Source organism: Bombus terrestris, chromosome 5, assembly GCF_910591885.1.
Source record: "Bombus terrestris chromosome 5, iyBomTerr1.2, whole genome shotgun sequence".
Taxonomy (NCBI): domain Eukaryota; kingdom Metazoa; phylum Arthropoda; class Insecta; order Hymenoptera; family Apidae; genus Bombus; species Bombus terrestris.
In genome coordinates this window covers 6,047,205-6,062,082 of record NC_063273.1, presented here as the reverse complement: position 1 = coordinate 6,062,082, position 14,878 = coordinate 6,047,205, and the positions used below count along the sequence as shown (strand labels likewise).

The window sequence follows — 14,878 nt, the reverse complement described above, 5'->3', positions numbered from 1 at the left end:
GGGAACTTAATACCATCCTATTTACGCCGACAGAGGGATGAAGTGGGTGGAAATGGATGATCGATCCATCAGGTTACTCGGATCGCTAAGCATACACCAGTTTACGAACTCTGCCGGCGGCTCGAGAATCCCAGGCATACGAAACGAAGTCTGTACACCAGCGGCGTGTAATGGACGCGGTGAAATCGATTAGTCGCACGAGGGACGTACGACGGATCGTGCAGGGCGAGATACAAAGGTCTCGCGAAAATCAATCCTGACTTCTAATACAGTTGAAGTATGGTATCTACGGACCGAACAAAGCCACGACTCGCCAAGTATCGAAATAGGACCAAAGAGACTGTAATTTTGTGAACGTTGATGGGTGTTCGCGTTTCCGAAGGATGTACCAGCTAAGAAGTATAAAGGGAGTTATTATCTGTTGTTCTCTTCCATCCTGGAAGACTGAACAGAGAACCGAGATAGCAGACAGCGGCGTTCAATGGGAAGAAGCACCCTCTTCCGGCATCGACCTCGAAGGGGTCTGGCTTTTTGCGTATTCGAGTCGGAGGACGATGGCGAGGCCGTTAAAAGGGGGCAGAAACACCTTTTAATTCCCTCCGCTGAGACGCGCGTTATATTTTATCCGGGGGTGTTGTCGCTATCAATACCGACGGGGTTTCTTCTCTCTTCGCCTCGACCTTTACCCTCTTTACAATCAACCCTTATCTCACCCTCCACGTTTCCTTGCTCTCATTTCTTTTTTTTCCTCTCTCCTCCCTCCCTCGTGCCTTTTCCACCTTCCCAACAGTCTATTTAATTTAAATAACTTTAAAAAGTCTTGCCACCCCCGCGGATATCAGATTTCCGTCGCACGCTGTTTCGTTTTCTCGTCTTTCGTTCTTCGTCGTACTCGTCTGGGGGATACTCGCAGGCGACCGCGGTTTTATCCGGGTAGGCTCTGTCTCAGACTCTTTGTCTGCCTCCTCGTTGTCTGCTTTTCCGAGTTTCCTGTCTTTCAAGCTTACTCCTCTCGTTTCTCCGCCCTACCTAGACCTGCCGAGCTTTTATTTCCTTATTTTAATCTAAAATAATTCTACGAATAATAACTTCATCTCGGCAGTGCATCTTCTTTCGCGCTAATTCTCGCGCGAAAGCAAGAGACGGCAAACACCCTGATCTCTCGGTAAAAATAATACCAAATTCGTCGCGCTTTGTCGTGCGCGTTACTTTGATATTCAATTCAAGGTGTCGCGATTCCTTCTGGGAACCCGTCGAAAACATCCGTGAACGTGAAATTTCTCGCCGTTTTGAATTCCGAACATTCGCGAGAAATCCCTTAGAAGACTATTCACGGCTACTAAAGCACAAGTGTACCGTGACCGATTGTTCACGTTGCGAATCGTTCTTCTTTTAACTGTTCTTCTCGCTCGCGAATTCGGGTAATAAATAAGGGAGCTGGATGAAATTTGTTAAGGGCAAGAACCGGTCGATAGATCATCGAAATTGACCGTGCAAGAATGTAGCCGTTTCGCGAACGCAATATCGATCGTGGCCTCGGTATCTTGGTAATCGGCCTTGACGAGAAAGTTCATCGTGGAAACGACGGAAAGCACAAAGTACATCCGAGGAAAATTGCATTCCTTAGAGTTCCCTTCCTGACCCAGCCGAGAATCTGGTGAACGCCAGGCATCGTTGAAACGCTTTCTACACGCTTCGCTGCTCACGCTTTTCCGCTAAGAGTCGAACTAACATTCGAGAGCACCGTCGAGACCTTGGACTTTTCCTTGCGAAACTTCCTTCTTCGTTTTCTCGAGATACGCGGAAAAGATCTAGTCAAAGGTGATTGCTCGCTTACGCTCTCTTTAATTAGTCACTAGTTAATCGCGAAACAAAAGAATTCACCGAGGACCTTGAATGCGTTTTTAATACGACGCCGCGATCGGTTTAGCTGGGAAACGAATCCTGGGCAACGTAGGATCGAAACAACTCGTGAATAGATAATGAACGTTTGGCAAGTTTGCTCTGCCATTTTAACTACCCTTTTAATGGTTTCGCTTTGCTTCGTTCTTTGTATTAAACGCGTTCAACGGCCATACGAATTACAAAGCGACTATCTTTTCCGCTCACAAAAGCTCGAATGACACACGAGTCACTGGCATCGCGCCGGTTACAGCATTTATCGATCCTCGGGCTAATTGCTTTGTCGAAGAGGCGCCATAATATCGCGGAATTATTGCTAATAATATCGTTCGGCATTTTCGTCGACGAGATTTACGTGAACTCGATCGAATAAATCGTAAGGGGGAAAGGGATAAAAAAAAAGTGACCGCGTCGTGCAACTTGGTTTCGTAGAGAACCAGAGTTGCCAAGTGGAGAACGAACGAATTCTCTGTGGTTCCGAGTAGTCTCAAATCGTGTTATCAGTTTCGTGAGCGTTCGGTCGGCGATTCCTGTGGGAAAGTAACTGATCGAGTGTGGCGCCGGGTGATTTGTGCGTGCAACGACGTGCAACTGCAAGGTGAAAGTAACAGACAACTTCGGATGGTTCTGCTAATAAACTTTGCGGCCAGATCCAATGTGAATTCAGTTTGTTCCAGCGTTTCGCGAACAACGCGTCCATTGGAACGTTGTTTTATCCTCTACTTGCTCGAATTTGCGTTCACAGAATTTTCTCGTCCGTCAGAGTTTCCTTCTTCCACGTGTAAAACAGCTTTTCGATTTCTGACGTTTGTCACCTGATCCTGCCTTTAATACGCGACGACGCAAACGACGCGAATATTAAATTCGATATCAGCCACGAAACATGAAAAAGTCCACGGTCCAAGAACCGGATCTTCTCTTCCATTACAGGTCAGTGGAGGGTTCAAAGAACAACTTGGACTAGGTGTTTGAGACTTCGAACGGAAGAATCGATCAAACGCGGCCGTGGAACGAATAAAGCTGATGGCACGCTAAAGGCTGCCCTTGCCCTTTGCCCGGCATACTGAGAGAAACACCAAGGAGACAGATCCCTGTAATCTGCTACGGCAAAGGTCGATAAATAGAGGCTGCCAGTGTGAAAGTCGGATCATCGTGAAACTCGGCAGATAGAATATATAATCGAAGTCTGTAATTTGGAGGCTGTAATAACCTGACAATTTCGCGAGTTGTACGTTTATAAATATTTAACTTTTCTATAGGTACGAGTCGACGATGAGACGAACACGAGCATTAAAATGCTGTGACTGCTGTCTCAGTAAATGTAACGGAAACTTTTCTAAAATTGAAATGGAAATGTTGTCAGAAGTTAGCGAGATAATGAAAAAGGTGTACGCAATGGAGGGCAACGTGTCGTAAAAGGGATAAACAGCGTGCTAGGCTATGAAAGCGCGGAACTTGTCCCGATAGCAAACAATGAGAGTGCAGAAATTCGCGACGGAGTTTGATGAATCGAAAGAGGTAGACGGCCAGAGAGGGTGGAGAATGGGCAAGGATGAAGAGGTACAGCGGCAGTTAGCCTACTATCTAGCGTGTTTATGGTAATTCGGGCCATCCCGTTGACCCAGGAGTAGCATGCATATACATCAGCCTCCCTCTTTGACGCCGATCTATCCAGTCACTCTCCGGCAACCAGACCCTCTTGCACCCTCTCTATTCTCTCTGGAGACCAAACAGTGCCTGGCACGCCCATGTCTACCTCGTGCAACCTTCACCCTTCTCTTCCTTCTCACCGTATCGCAGCCTGACTCTCTCGCCCGTTGCCACCCTCTCTTCCTCTCTCGTTCTCTTTTAAATTCGCTAGCGTGCAGCACTCTTTCGATTCCCTGTACCACTCCTTCCCTTCGTTCTGCCGAATGCGACACGAAGAGCCACGCAATTTGGTTGGCGGCCAATATTTCCATTGGCTGGACGAAGACCTCTCGGAACAAAGAGGGCTATGCTGGAAAATTTTTCTGAGATTTCAACGTTTCCGCGACGGAGGAGATGGCGAAGAAGGACAAAGAAGGGCGAAGACGGGCGAAGAAGCAAGGTCTTCTCGACGTGAGCTCGGACTATGTCACCGGAAAAGGTTGGGGAAATTTTCGGTGGTCCATTGGAGTTATTGGCAGAAAGCAAAACTCGAGGAAATCGTTCACATAATGGCATGGGGTCGACGATCGATGAAAGTTCAAGAGCGTTTCCGGAAAGAGCGCTTCTCATTGGGAAGTCATGGTCTTTATGGATGAATACGAAATGCCGAGCATTTTCTTGTTCGAAAGATGTGACCACACCCTCCTATTCAAATGAACCGACGGCGAATTCGAAGCCGAGGCGAAGCTGAAACGGCTAGAGGAAACGATTCTGACGTTCGTTTTGCCAGCAGGTTTATCGATGCGTTATTTCGCAAATGGCGAGCCATTTGTCGTGTCCCGTTCGGACCTCGTCGCCACGTTATATCACGCATGGCTTCGGCCAGCTATTCAATTCGCATGTTTCCCCTTTTTCGTTGCCATTCCGCACGCGTTTCCTCTTTAACGCACGGTTTTTCCGATTGCACAAGCTTACGCCGCGATTCTATGCGGTGAATTGCATCCGCGGAACGTGCGGCGGTTGCTACGTGTATAATGTCGTGAAATTTATGCTCATTTTCAGGATCGTCGAATCGTACGCGTTATCCATTAATTTTCATTGAAACAAAAGTACAAAAAAATTCACCGCTGCAACGCACTGACGATGAATCGGCTATGAAATTCCATTATCGCGAAATGTTTGTTAAACGATTTCGACCGTCAAAAGTTTTGTTCTCGGCATAACGTACACGTCCATTTCATTTGCCCCTCTCTGTATGCTTCTACATTTATGCGTGTTTCTCGATGTAGAAATTTACACCTCTCACTTTTAACACACTCTTGGGCGCGTGCTGGCATTAGCCATGGAAATTTGTTATACCATCCATTTGTTATACCACTATACTACCTCTGGCCATTCTGTATTTTATTATCCGTTTTACTACCTTTGAATAGAGAGGGTCGCGCGAAATACTCGGCGTTCTTCATCTTGACGCATTTGGATTATCAATTTTGCACCCGTTGTAGTTCTACCAATCCTTGTCTCGTAGCGTTTATTTTATTCCTACAAAGCGATGGATTTAATCTCAGCCTCGTAGACAAAATTTCAAACACCAAATTTGCAACGATAAATTATTAAAAATCTATTCACCGTGTTTGATAGGTAGTTGCGAAAATTTGAAAGTATCGCTGGAAACACGTTCGCTTGAAAATACACACTCTTAGCTGTGAAAGCCAGAGCAAGCGCTACAGATACGAGTGCACAAATTTTTCAGGTTGCCAGCAAACTGTGGCGCAATGTAAAAGACCGCGAAACGCGGTAGAGGATGAGGTAGCAGAAATTGGTTGGCCAGAAAGCGCTTTAGCAAAGTAGGTGATGTCAGAGGTTACGTAGCTAAAGTTTTCGAGCGCGGACACGATGTAAGCTACTTTACAGCGGTCGTAGTGCAGAAATTGCAAAGAGAACGGCGCGTAAGCTCGTTCGTCACGCGTACGAAACAGTCGTTCTCGTTAACGAGAAAATTAGCTGCCTGCGACCTTTTATCAAGAACGTGGTGCGCCTCGAGCGAAAGGAGACGTAGTACTTCTGTACTGTAGTTCGCTTGGTAAGTGTGAAATAAGACGAGCAACTTTGATTCCTACTCGCGAAATTCGCGTCAGCAATGGCGAAATCGCGTGTATTTTAAAGCTTGGTTCGCGAGTTCCACGCGAAGAACGATACCAGCTTTATCCGGATTCTCGAGCGCTGCGAATGGAGCTGAAAACGAACTTGCAAAAACAAAGATTCCTTTGCAGATGGATTAAGCTTTTTGCTAGCACGCGAGGATCTAATACGGAGAATGCAACGCTCGAGAAACGTCAAAGAGAATCCAGAGTTAAACCGCAACGCAGGAAACCGTGAAATGGTAAGAGCAATTGTGTTAGAAGAGATGTCGGACGGTGATCTAACGTCACGCGTGAATTTGTCGGAGCCGCTTGTCGCAACGCTTTATCCGGATAAGCTGATTGGAGTACAGTACGAAGGTGCGTCCACCTTCGGATTGGACAGACATTATCAAGATTGACCAGCGTAACAACAAAGAGCCACATCTTCATTCACGAAACACGAGGTCGAAAATAAATTAACACGATGCAACGTCCAAGATTTCGACGAGTCTTTTGCCTCGACGAGGTAGAACAAACAATTATACGACAGCTTCCTGAATAATTCATCGTCCCGATAATCACGTTTAAGAGCATGAAGGCTGTGCTCGCGTGCGTTGACGAGTCGCGAGTGGCAGCTGGGCATCGCGCGGTTCCTCTTCTTGCATAATTGCGTGGCTGTAAAATTCACGTCTGTCCATGAGGCACTTGACAGGTGAAAAAGCGACCTGGCTCTGTCAAGACCTTAACCACTTCCGTGCACGCGCCGCGCCGCGTCGGTTTTAATTGCACCCTCAACTGGCAACCAAGTTGCAAAAAGAAAGAAATAAATCAGCGGTGGTTTGGCCCTCGCGCCAATTGGCAAACAGGGGCCGAAGAATATTCAGGGGAAAAATGCGTTAGTCGCGAGACCGAGTTTTGGATGAAAGGGAGAGCAAGAGAAAGAGGAAGTGAGAGACGGGGAAAGGTCGCGGTCGGTGGTGGTGGTGACCGAGGTCGAGCCAAAATGCAAAGCCGGTAATCTGATTTGGCGGCTCGCAGAAGGCAGTGTAGCCTTCAGCCCAGTAGCTTTAGCCCGATGGTATGCGGATTCCCGTCAATTATACATTATAAACAGTCATAAATATGCAAATTCCACGACGGCGCGAGACCAGGGGTGCGTTATGTTCGCGTGCGTGAGCGAAAGCACGGTTGCGCGATTCCGAACCTGCGAGCATCTCCCACGCGGATTTGCACCTTCCCCTTACGACAGACAAACGCAATCTCCACCCATTTTACGGCGCAATTGCGCAAGGGATTAATTTTCCACGCTTCGCTTTAGTCTGACTTTAATGCCCTTCGATTTCACCAAACTCCTCCGTCTTTTCTAATCAAAAACATTTTATCGTTAGGTTTTTCATATTAGATCTCAAATGGAAGTAAATTCGAGTTTCATTATGTTTCGTTAACCTTTGTATACATTATATATAAGTGTAATTTTTAAATTTAATCAATCTTCGATACGAGAAGCTTAAGTGAAATTGATATTTTAAGCGCTTTCCAGTAATAATGTTTTAGCGATTACACGTAATATGTAGCGTTATAAGATGCCTTCAGCCAATTATTAAGGCCACACAGGTAATCTCTAAATGTTACACGTCTGCGGACATATTCACTTTCTCGCTTCCCGCAGCAATTACATACATACAAGGCATACTATAGTTGCGCAGGGTAATTGCTACCAGCCCTTAGACATCCATGTAATTTCTAAACATCGAATCGAACGTTGGGGAATTACCGTTTTGAAAAAATGTACTCCGAATTATACTGCGATTATAGACTTCATTTGCACGATATGAATGCAATCAGAACATATGGAAATTTTATACGTTTTTAAGATTGACCATCGATATTTTTTGAAATATCGTGAACAAATTTCATACAGTGGTTCGTTGTAAATTAAAAAATCAAATAATCCAATAACAGAAACGTGAGCGAGTTTTATGGAACTTTTCCTTTTTTTTTTTTTTTTTTTGGGTCATAAAATATAGTTGGTTGTAATTTCACATTTATACGTTATACATACGAGTCATAGAGCTATCATGAACGGAACATTTTCATGCAAATCAGCCCCCTTCGGTATTCACCCTATGGCTTTTCTTACGAGCACAGAAATTTCATGACGGACGGTCGTTAGCTAGCGAAAACAATTTCTACGTACGATAAAACGTATCGACGCGGAATCATGGGAATTCATGACCAGTTCCAGTCAGTTTACCGATTCAAGATCAATGCATTGGCGCAGGCTGTGTTGCACGTTGCGGCCCATTGCACCGAATGCAGTTCGTGCTGATGTACACGAACACGAGTTTGCAGTGGATAATGCGAAACACTCGAATTACATGCCACGAATGGATCCATTACCCGCGCTCGTTTTCGTGTACATCGAACAGAGGATGAAAGTCTAGTGGCAGATATCACGACTATCACGCAATCGTTGACTTCCCACCTAGTATTTACCGTCGGAATTACGCTCAATGGAATACCGCCATTACTTTTATCGGATACACAGTCGGTGTTACGTATATGTATATATATATGCACGTAATTCGCATTTTTCGTGTTAATTCTTTACTCGAGAGTCAAACCGACTCAAGACTGCTTCTTACGAGAAATAAACGATATATACACGCTATCGTAGTATTGTATAATTATGGCGAAATAGATTTCACATCGGGTACAAGGGAAGTAGAATATAGCAATCCTGAACTTTGATATCAATTCCATCTCTCTCTTCAGACCCTTCCCTTTACTCCCGTTCCTCTTGCAGATGGAAATTAATTAATACAACTTAATGAAAACGGATAAATATCGAACTGTTTCCAGAGAGCCATTTTCCAGGCAAGGTAAACAAGTAAATGAGAAACGTACAATTATGTACGATGAAAAGTCGTGTTTATTTTAACGTGTGCAATTGTGCACACGAAGTCTAATTATAGGTTTATAGGTCAGATATAGAATTGAATCGTGAGAGAAAAGCAGCTACGTTCGAAAACGAACACGACGCCATATGCATCATGGTGTGACAAAAGACGCGAACTATAAAATCACAAAACTCACCGAGATGTCGATGTTTATTCATTTCCCACACCACTACGCCGTCCATGGAACGCTCTCCATCCGCCTCGTTTGTCGTGGTCACTTTTATTTACATGCCGGACATACTTATTTCCCATCTGTTAAATTAATTACGCGATTACGCTGGTAGACAGCGCGAAACTATTATCGAACTAAATGGCGAATCGTTATTTTTGAGGTCGAGAGATGGCGTGAATTACAACTCGAAGGGCTTCGAGTCGACTTTCGCGACTCTTACTTCCACCACGGTTTCGAGTGAAATCGTGCACGATTGACGCGTGCTCGTGTAGCGAAGCTTAAGTTTAATTGAGACGTCGAAGTATGTTTACGCGATCCGTATGTTTAGAATACCGTGTCCCGTGGAGTCGAACTGTGAAACATTAGACAGTGTGCGTGTATATAAACGAACGTGGTTGAACAGTTGTGTGAGCACGCAGCGGCATAAATGTATTTACGATCCATCGTAACCTTTGTGAGCAGTTGGATACAACATGGATGGAACGGAAAACACGAGTTCCTGCGTTCTCGCGTTGCTACCAACTCTCACCTACGGATCGCAGGTGCGTCGCATGCGTACTCCCATGTAGATACACAGTTACCTACAATATAATACAGTGTTTGATGATCACTTTGTAATTGTTCGTGGTATCGTGTAATACTGTAATGCATCGTGATTTCGAGACGTCTGTTTTATTGAGATGAGTACGGAATAATTATATACAGTATTATGCGATGCGATTGTGTATTGTACGTCAAATATACATAGCACAAAAGAACAATACGATTTAATGGCGTTTGCACCTAGCGCTACAACAATGGCGACAAATCCGAGAGATATGTATTTAGAAACAACGCTGTAGAGTTATTTGAATACAGGAACGATGAAATTGTCTTTGATTCATTACAAATTGTTCTTCTTGGTTATACATATTTGCAAACATATAACCTAGCTTATCAGAAGCAAACACCTGAACAATGTGGTTCGAACGTGAGTCTTAACCTATCACTGATAGCGTATGATGTAGCTCGCTCGATATTTTGCTTCTTTGTGTACCTTCACCCGGTGTTATGCTATCATATTTCTTTCCTCCCGAGATACGGATACATAAATTCGATCGGAAAATTGGTATGCCAAGGCTGAATGTTAAAACACACGGTGTACTACGTTTTGGAAATCGTTTCTACTCGAAGAAATTTCTCATCGATCGTGTTCGCTATGCTCGATTAATTTCGACAGGTGTCAGATCTCCGGCGTGCCGACTGACAGATATCAAAATAGTCGAAATACGGCCTGTAACGTATCTATCGTTGTCAGTGACGTGACATCGGTCGTTCATATCCGGCGTCAAACTGCGTGGAATACCCCGAAGGTATCGGACTGGATTCAGGATATTGAGTCCACTAATAACGCGGCCCCTCGAAAACCCTTTGGCCATCATTCCCTTGACTTAAATACACGGTAAAAAAAAAAAAAAATTCGCGACTAGTCCGACAGCGTACGATACAAAATTGCGACAACTGGAACGAAGCCAATGTAACCATTTCTCCTCCTTTGATACACACTGTGCATGTACGTACGTACGTATATGTAGCTACATCGCACCGATTGAAAATCAGCAAGGAGAGAAGCCGCACCTTTAAGGGCAATTATCGTAATTATCCGCAGACGAGATCTTTCTAAGCGTCATAATCTCTAGAAACTAGCTTGCTCTGTATTCTGGATGAATCATCGTCTCTGAGAGGCGTATGACACGCGTGCAAATCACGATGTTCCACGATTTTCCGCCGCACTGGACTTCTCTATTTCCATCCTCGATATCTCCGGTCATGTTACATACACTCTCGTGGTGCTTCTCTCTAATGTAAGAGAGACGTTGCATAGCATGCGTGTGGACGAGCTAAGCGGATTACTCTCTCTCTCTCTCTCTTTCGATGTGTTTCTCTCAGGATCTCTCCGTCCTTCCTCAAACGCTGCCCCCGTTCCTCCAACAGACTCGTGGGAAACAAGGCGGTACGACACGTCACGGGACCCCTTGGTGTGCGTGTCAAATGCGTGTACAACGTCGTTCACGCACTGTTGTTGATCGCCCCCGATGCAGGCCAATTTCGCTGCTTGGCTTCGTCCTGATCGGCTGCCTGCCGTCGATGTCGATTAAATCGCTCTCGGACTCGATTCCGTGGAAACCTGAATTTGAGTGTCGAATAACGTCACTGAAGGCGATGTTCCTACGTAGATAGACTCGATAAAATCGTACCTTGCTATCGCTAGACAGCCAGCGAATGGTCGTGTTTCCATCGATCTAAATACACAGCGATTCACCTGTACGTATGTAAACGAATTTACACGATCCTTTGTCCCTGCTAAAAAAAAAAAGGACGATTCAATTTACGAAGCGTAAATAAAATCAGGAAATCTAGCGCGGAATAGTTTTACGATCGAAAACCGATGTAAGAGCCTCCAGGCAACGGGAGATTGTACGGTGGATAGATAGGACCTGGCTGACTTTTATAGGCCACCGCGAGGTGTTGGTCGATAAGCAATTCATTTCACAAAACTTCGTTTATTCTCTTTTCTCCTTTCCCTTGCCGAATTTTCCTTTTCTTACCACTTCGCGTTCACCTTCGAAGGATTACATCGCGATTGAGATTGTAGGAGAAGTTACCGTTGTAGATAGCGCGAATCGGCAGAGTATGCCACGATGGAAAGCACTATTCCTGCTAAGTCGATTGCTGCAAGGAGCATTGCGAACAGCTCGAAATGCGTCGGTTCTGCGGCGTCCTTTGTGAGTGTAATCTCGTGTCGCGTGCATGTACGAATATGAATACAGGCATATGTAGGTGGCGTATACATTAGGGTATTAACCTAGCCACACCTAGCCATCCCGTTGTAAGACGTTTCCTTAATTAAAGCCATCGATTCGCCGACTGACTAAACTCGGCTCTGGCTCGAAGAAACTCCAAGGATTTCCGAAGGCTTTCGTTTTAACAAAACTCAACGTTGCTCTGACAATATTTCCGTCTGTGTACAGGGGCATCGTGTAGGAAAGGCGACGGTGTTAAGTCACGCTCGTTAAGTATGCTTTTTAACGTCGGGAAGAAAGTCGTTGGTAATGGCGGATAATGACACGCGTTTGCACGACTCGAAGCGAAAAGTAACGAGGGGCTGTTACGCGAAACAAATGGCGCTCAAAGTTCGTCTCTGTCGTATACTAATTAATGCCGAAAACTCTAATAAGCAAGGCTCGTTTGCTCGGTCGAAATATCTTAATGAAACCCTCGGGACTTAGCGAGTTTCTTGCTGCGTCCGAGAGAGTATTTCCAGCCACTTGCTCAAGTTCACTGGAATATTAATTTACAGCCCCGGCGGATACACGTAGACGTTTTTAATCGCCGCCGATATTATTATGTAGATTAGCTCGGGTGTTGCAAAGAAATGACATCGTTCGGTAAAAGCGGTTTAAACTACCACTTAATCTCCTGATTCGAATTTCGTTTCTTTCGTGAATTTTCTTTTTCTTTTCTTCCTCCGATTATTTACGAAAAACCGTTAGCTGGTTGGTAGGTACGAAGGTAGAACGATCGGAGAGGGTTGAAAATCGGGATTTTTAAACGACAGGCTAGATTTTGTCCGCGTACTTAGCTCGCCGGAATGCGACGCACAGAGAATGAGGAATGAGACTAAAATATATCTTACTCGCGGCGACTGGCGGTTCAAGTACTTCAAAGTATGCCATTAGGGCGACTTCTCCAGCTAATAACCATGACGTGGCTCTCTTTACGGTATTAGCATCAATTAATTTCATCGACAAGTTTCCTGATAATATCGATCGAGAAACTTCGCACATGCGGTAAACTTGCTCGGTTACGGTAAGTACATGCCACGAGTGCTTATAGGTCTTTTGCATTCGCAATCGAAAGTTATTAGGTCGAATATACTGTGTAGAACCGTCGTTTCGTCGGTGCAGTTCTCCTGCTTGATATGGTATTCCTGACGTTTAAGAGGAAGCGTTCCCCGTCATTGAAATTATATTTCAAATCGAGTTTTCCAACGTTTACGTACATAGGTGTATTCTTCAGAGATACAAGTGAATCGCAAAGCAGCGCCGAACGAAACAGATAATTTGTATCAAATACTGTTGAAAATTGTGGATCTTAATCGCCAAAATAAATGTATAGGAATACTTAGATTACACTTACAATTGATATCAAAATAGCTTCAGACTTATTTAATATGTGATTTACAAGATCTTCGTCGATACACATTTGCACGCGTCTCGCCACTCTCTTTGCCCATACCACACTATCAACGGAACAGTTGTATTCATCTGTTTTACGAGACGCTGTGCACGCACATACTCCAACACGCTCATACTCATATATGTGTGTCATTCCTACGCGGCTAATCTAGTGTACTACACAAAATTACACATATCTCAATAAATATAACTTGAAATAGTTTTCGCTACCGAGCGCTATCAAATATAGCGTTGATCTGACAGAAAATTTCATTGCGTTGTCGCGTCGAACTCTTTTACCCCACAAAACGGTGATGATCTATTCTGGACGTTGTAACGGCAATTATTAACGGTCGTAAGTAACGCGAAGTCAACGGGGTGACTTAAATTAGATCGCGAAATAGATCGCGAGCGTACAGAGCATTCGTGCTGCTCCTACCAGGCGAATAACCTTTGATAAATTTGACGCAAACGCTTAAACGATGGCGCTAAAAGGGTAAAGATCCACGCGGGATGCACCCCTTGAAATTGGATCAAAGCGATGTCTTCGTAAATTACTCAACTCGATAGATTTAAATGGTCCTTTGGTTACAAGCGAAGGCGCACCGATCTCGATCACCTTATTTTCGTAGTCTGGCGCCAGGCGACGAGTCAAGGTTATATCAACAGGGAAGAGGGAAAGGGTTCGGATCTTTACTTACCGCCGTTCTAGGATATCCGGGCCAATGGATCGGGACATGTCCCTGGGATTTGCGGATTAAGCCGACCAACGACCAAGGAAGGGCGTTATGTCTGCGTCTGGCTTAACCACCGGGATAGATAACGTTGCCGAAAGATATACGGAGCCGGATAGTTATGGCCTCACATTTTATTTCAACCTCGCCTTCGTCTTTCCTTCGATTTTCTCTGCGGCTCTATTCTTATCACTCCGAAGGGCATCGAGCTCGTCCTGCAACCCTGGCAAACTTTTCAAAAGGCTACACGAGGCTATGCGATTAATCTCGCGATTAATCTTGAATCGTTAGAATTTCTAGTTTCCTTTTAAGATATCGTTACATAGGTATCGATGGTAAATGGTACAACTTTTCATTTCAAGAGCCTGATTCGACAGCCGGAGAGTATTATTTACCGTGGTCGTAATACCTTATAAAATCTCTGCGGTGTCATAAGTATTCAGATTGTAGAGTCAGTGTGGCACTTGAAATTCTAAATTCGTCATCGGCCCAGATTTCGTTTGTCGTCGGAGCCGTGGCTCAAACGGGATCGACCCTTAAATCGAATTGCACGAACTCGCTGAGGCATGATGAAAGAAGTTCGAGGTTTCTTCGTTCCGGCTCGAAGCGTTGCGAGCTTCCGCTCGAACGGTGGATAGACCGGCTTGTTACACTGATTTACTTATGGGACAAGTACTTGGTTCGTTACCTGCCCTCGAGATTCTATAATATTATGAGGAAGTCGATCGTGTGCATGTAGCCGCGTACTTCTTTGCCGAAGTTTGCGGCACCGTGAAGCATTTCGCGTTGACTGTATTCAGCCTGTGTTAAGAAACGGCCAAGGGAGGGGGAGGAAGGAATGACGAAAGGACGAGAACGTATCGATAAATTGTAACGTCAAATTTATTTTATCGACGACTCGTTATCGCTGCGAATTCGATATACCTTTTGCCTCTCGAGAACCGATATGGCTTTTCCACAGAAATTCTATTTTCTAAGAAGCAAGCGATTCTTCTTATTCTCGCGACACGACCTACTTTTCCAATGATATTTAACGACTCGAGATCGACAAACGGTGTAACTCCATTTCTCAGATTTCCGTTTGTCGATAGGGAGAAACTTGCCAGGTGTTTATACTTTTCACCGTCGAGTATTATGAAAA

At 44.7% G+C, this 14,878-nt stretch overlaps 1 protein-coding gene across 4 annotated transcripts in view; it reads right to left on the bottom strand.

Moving 5' to 3' along the window:
* LOC100645321 overlaps nt 1–14,878 on the bottom strand; it is a 229,634-nt gene that overhangs the window by 160,273 nt on the left and 54,483 nt on the right. Inside the window, exon 1 of one of the 4 annotated variants that reach the window (XM_048405943.1) lies at nt 8,751–8,952. The exons of the other annotated variants lie outside the window; for them this stretch is intronic. The gene's annotated coding sequence lies outside the window, so the exon portion shown is untranslated. Of the gene's footprint in view, nt 1–8,750; nt 8,953–14,878 lie in introns of those variants that run through there. 4 annotated transcript variants of the gene reach the window in all.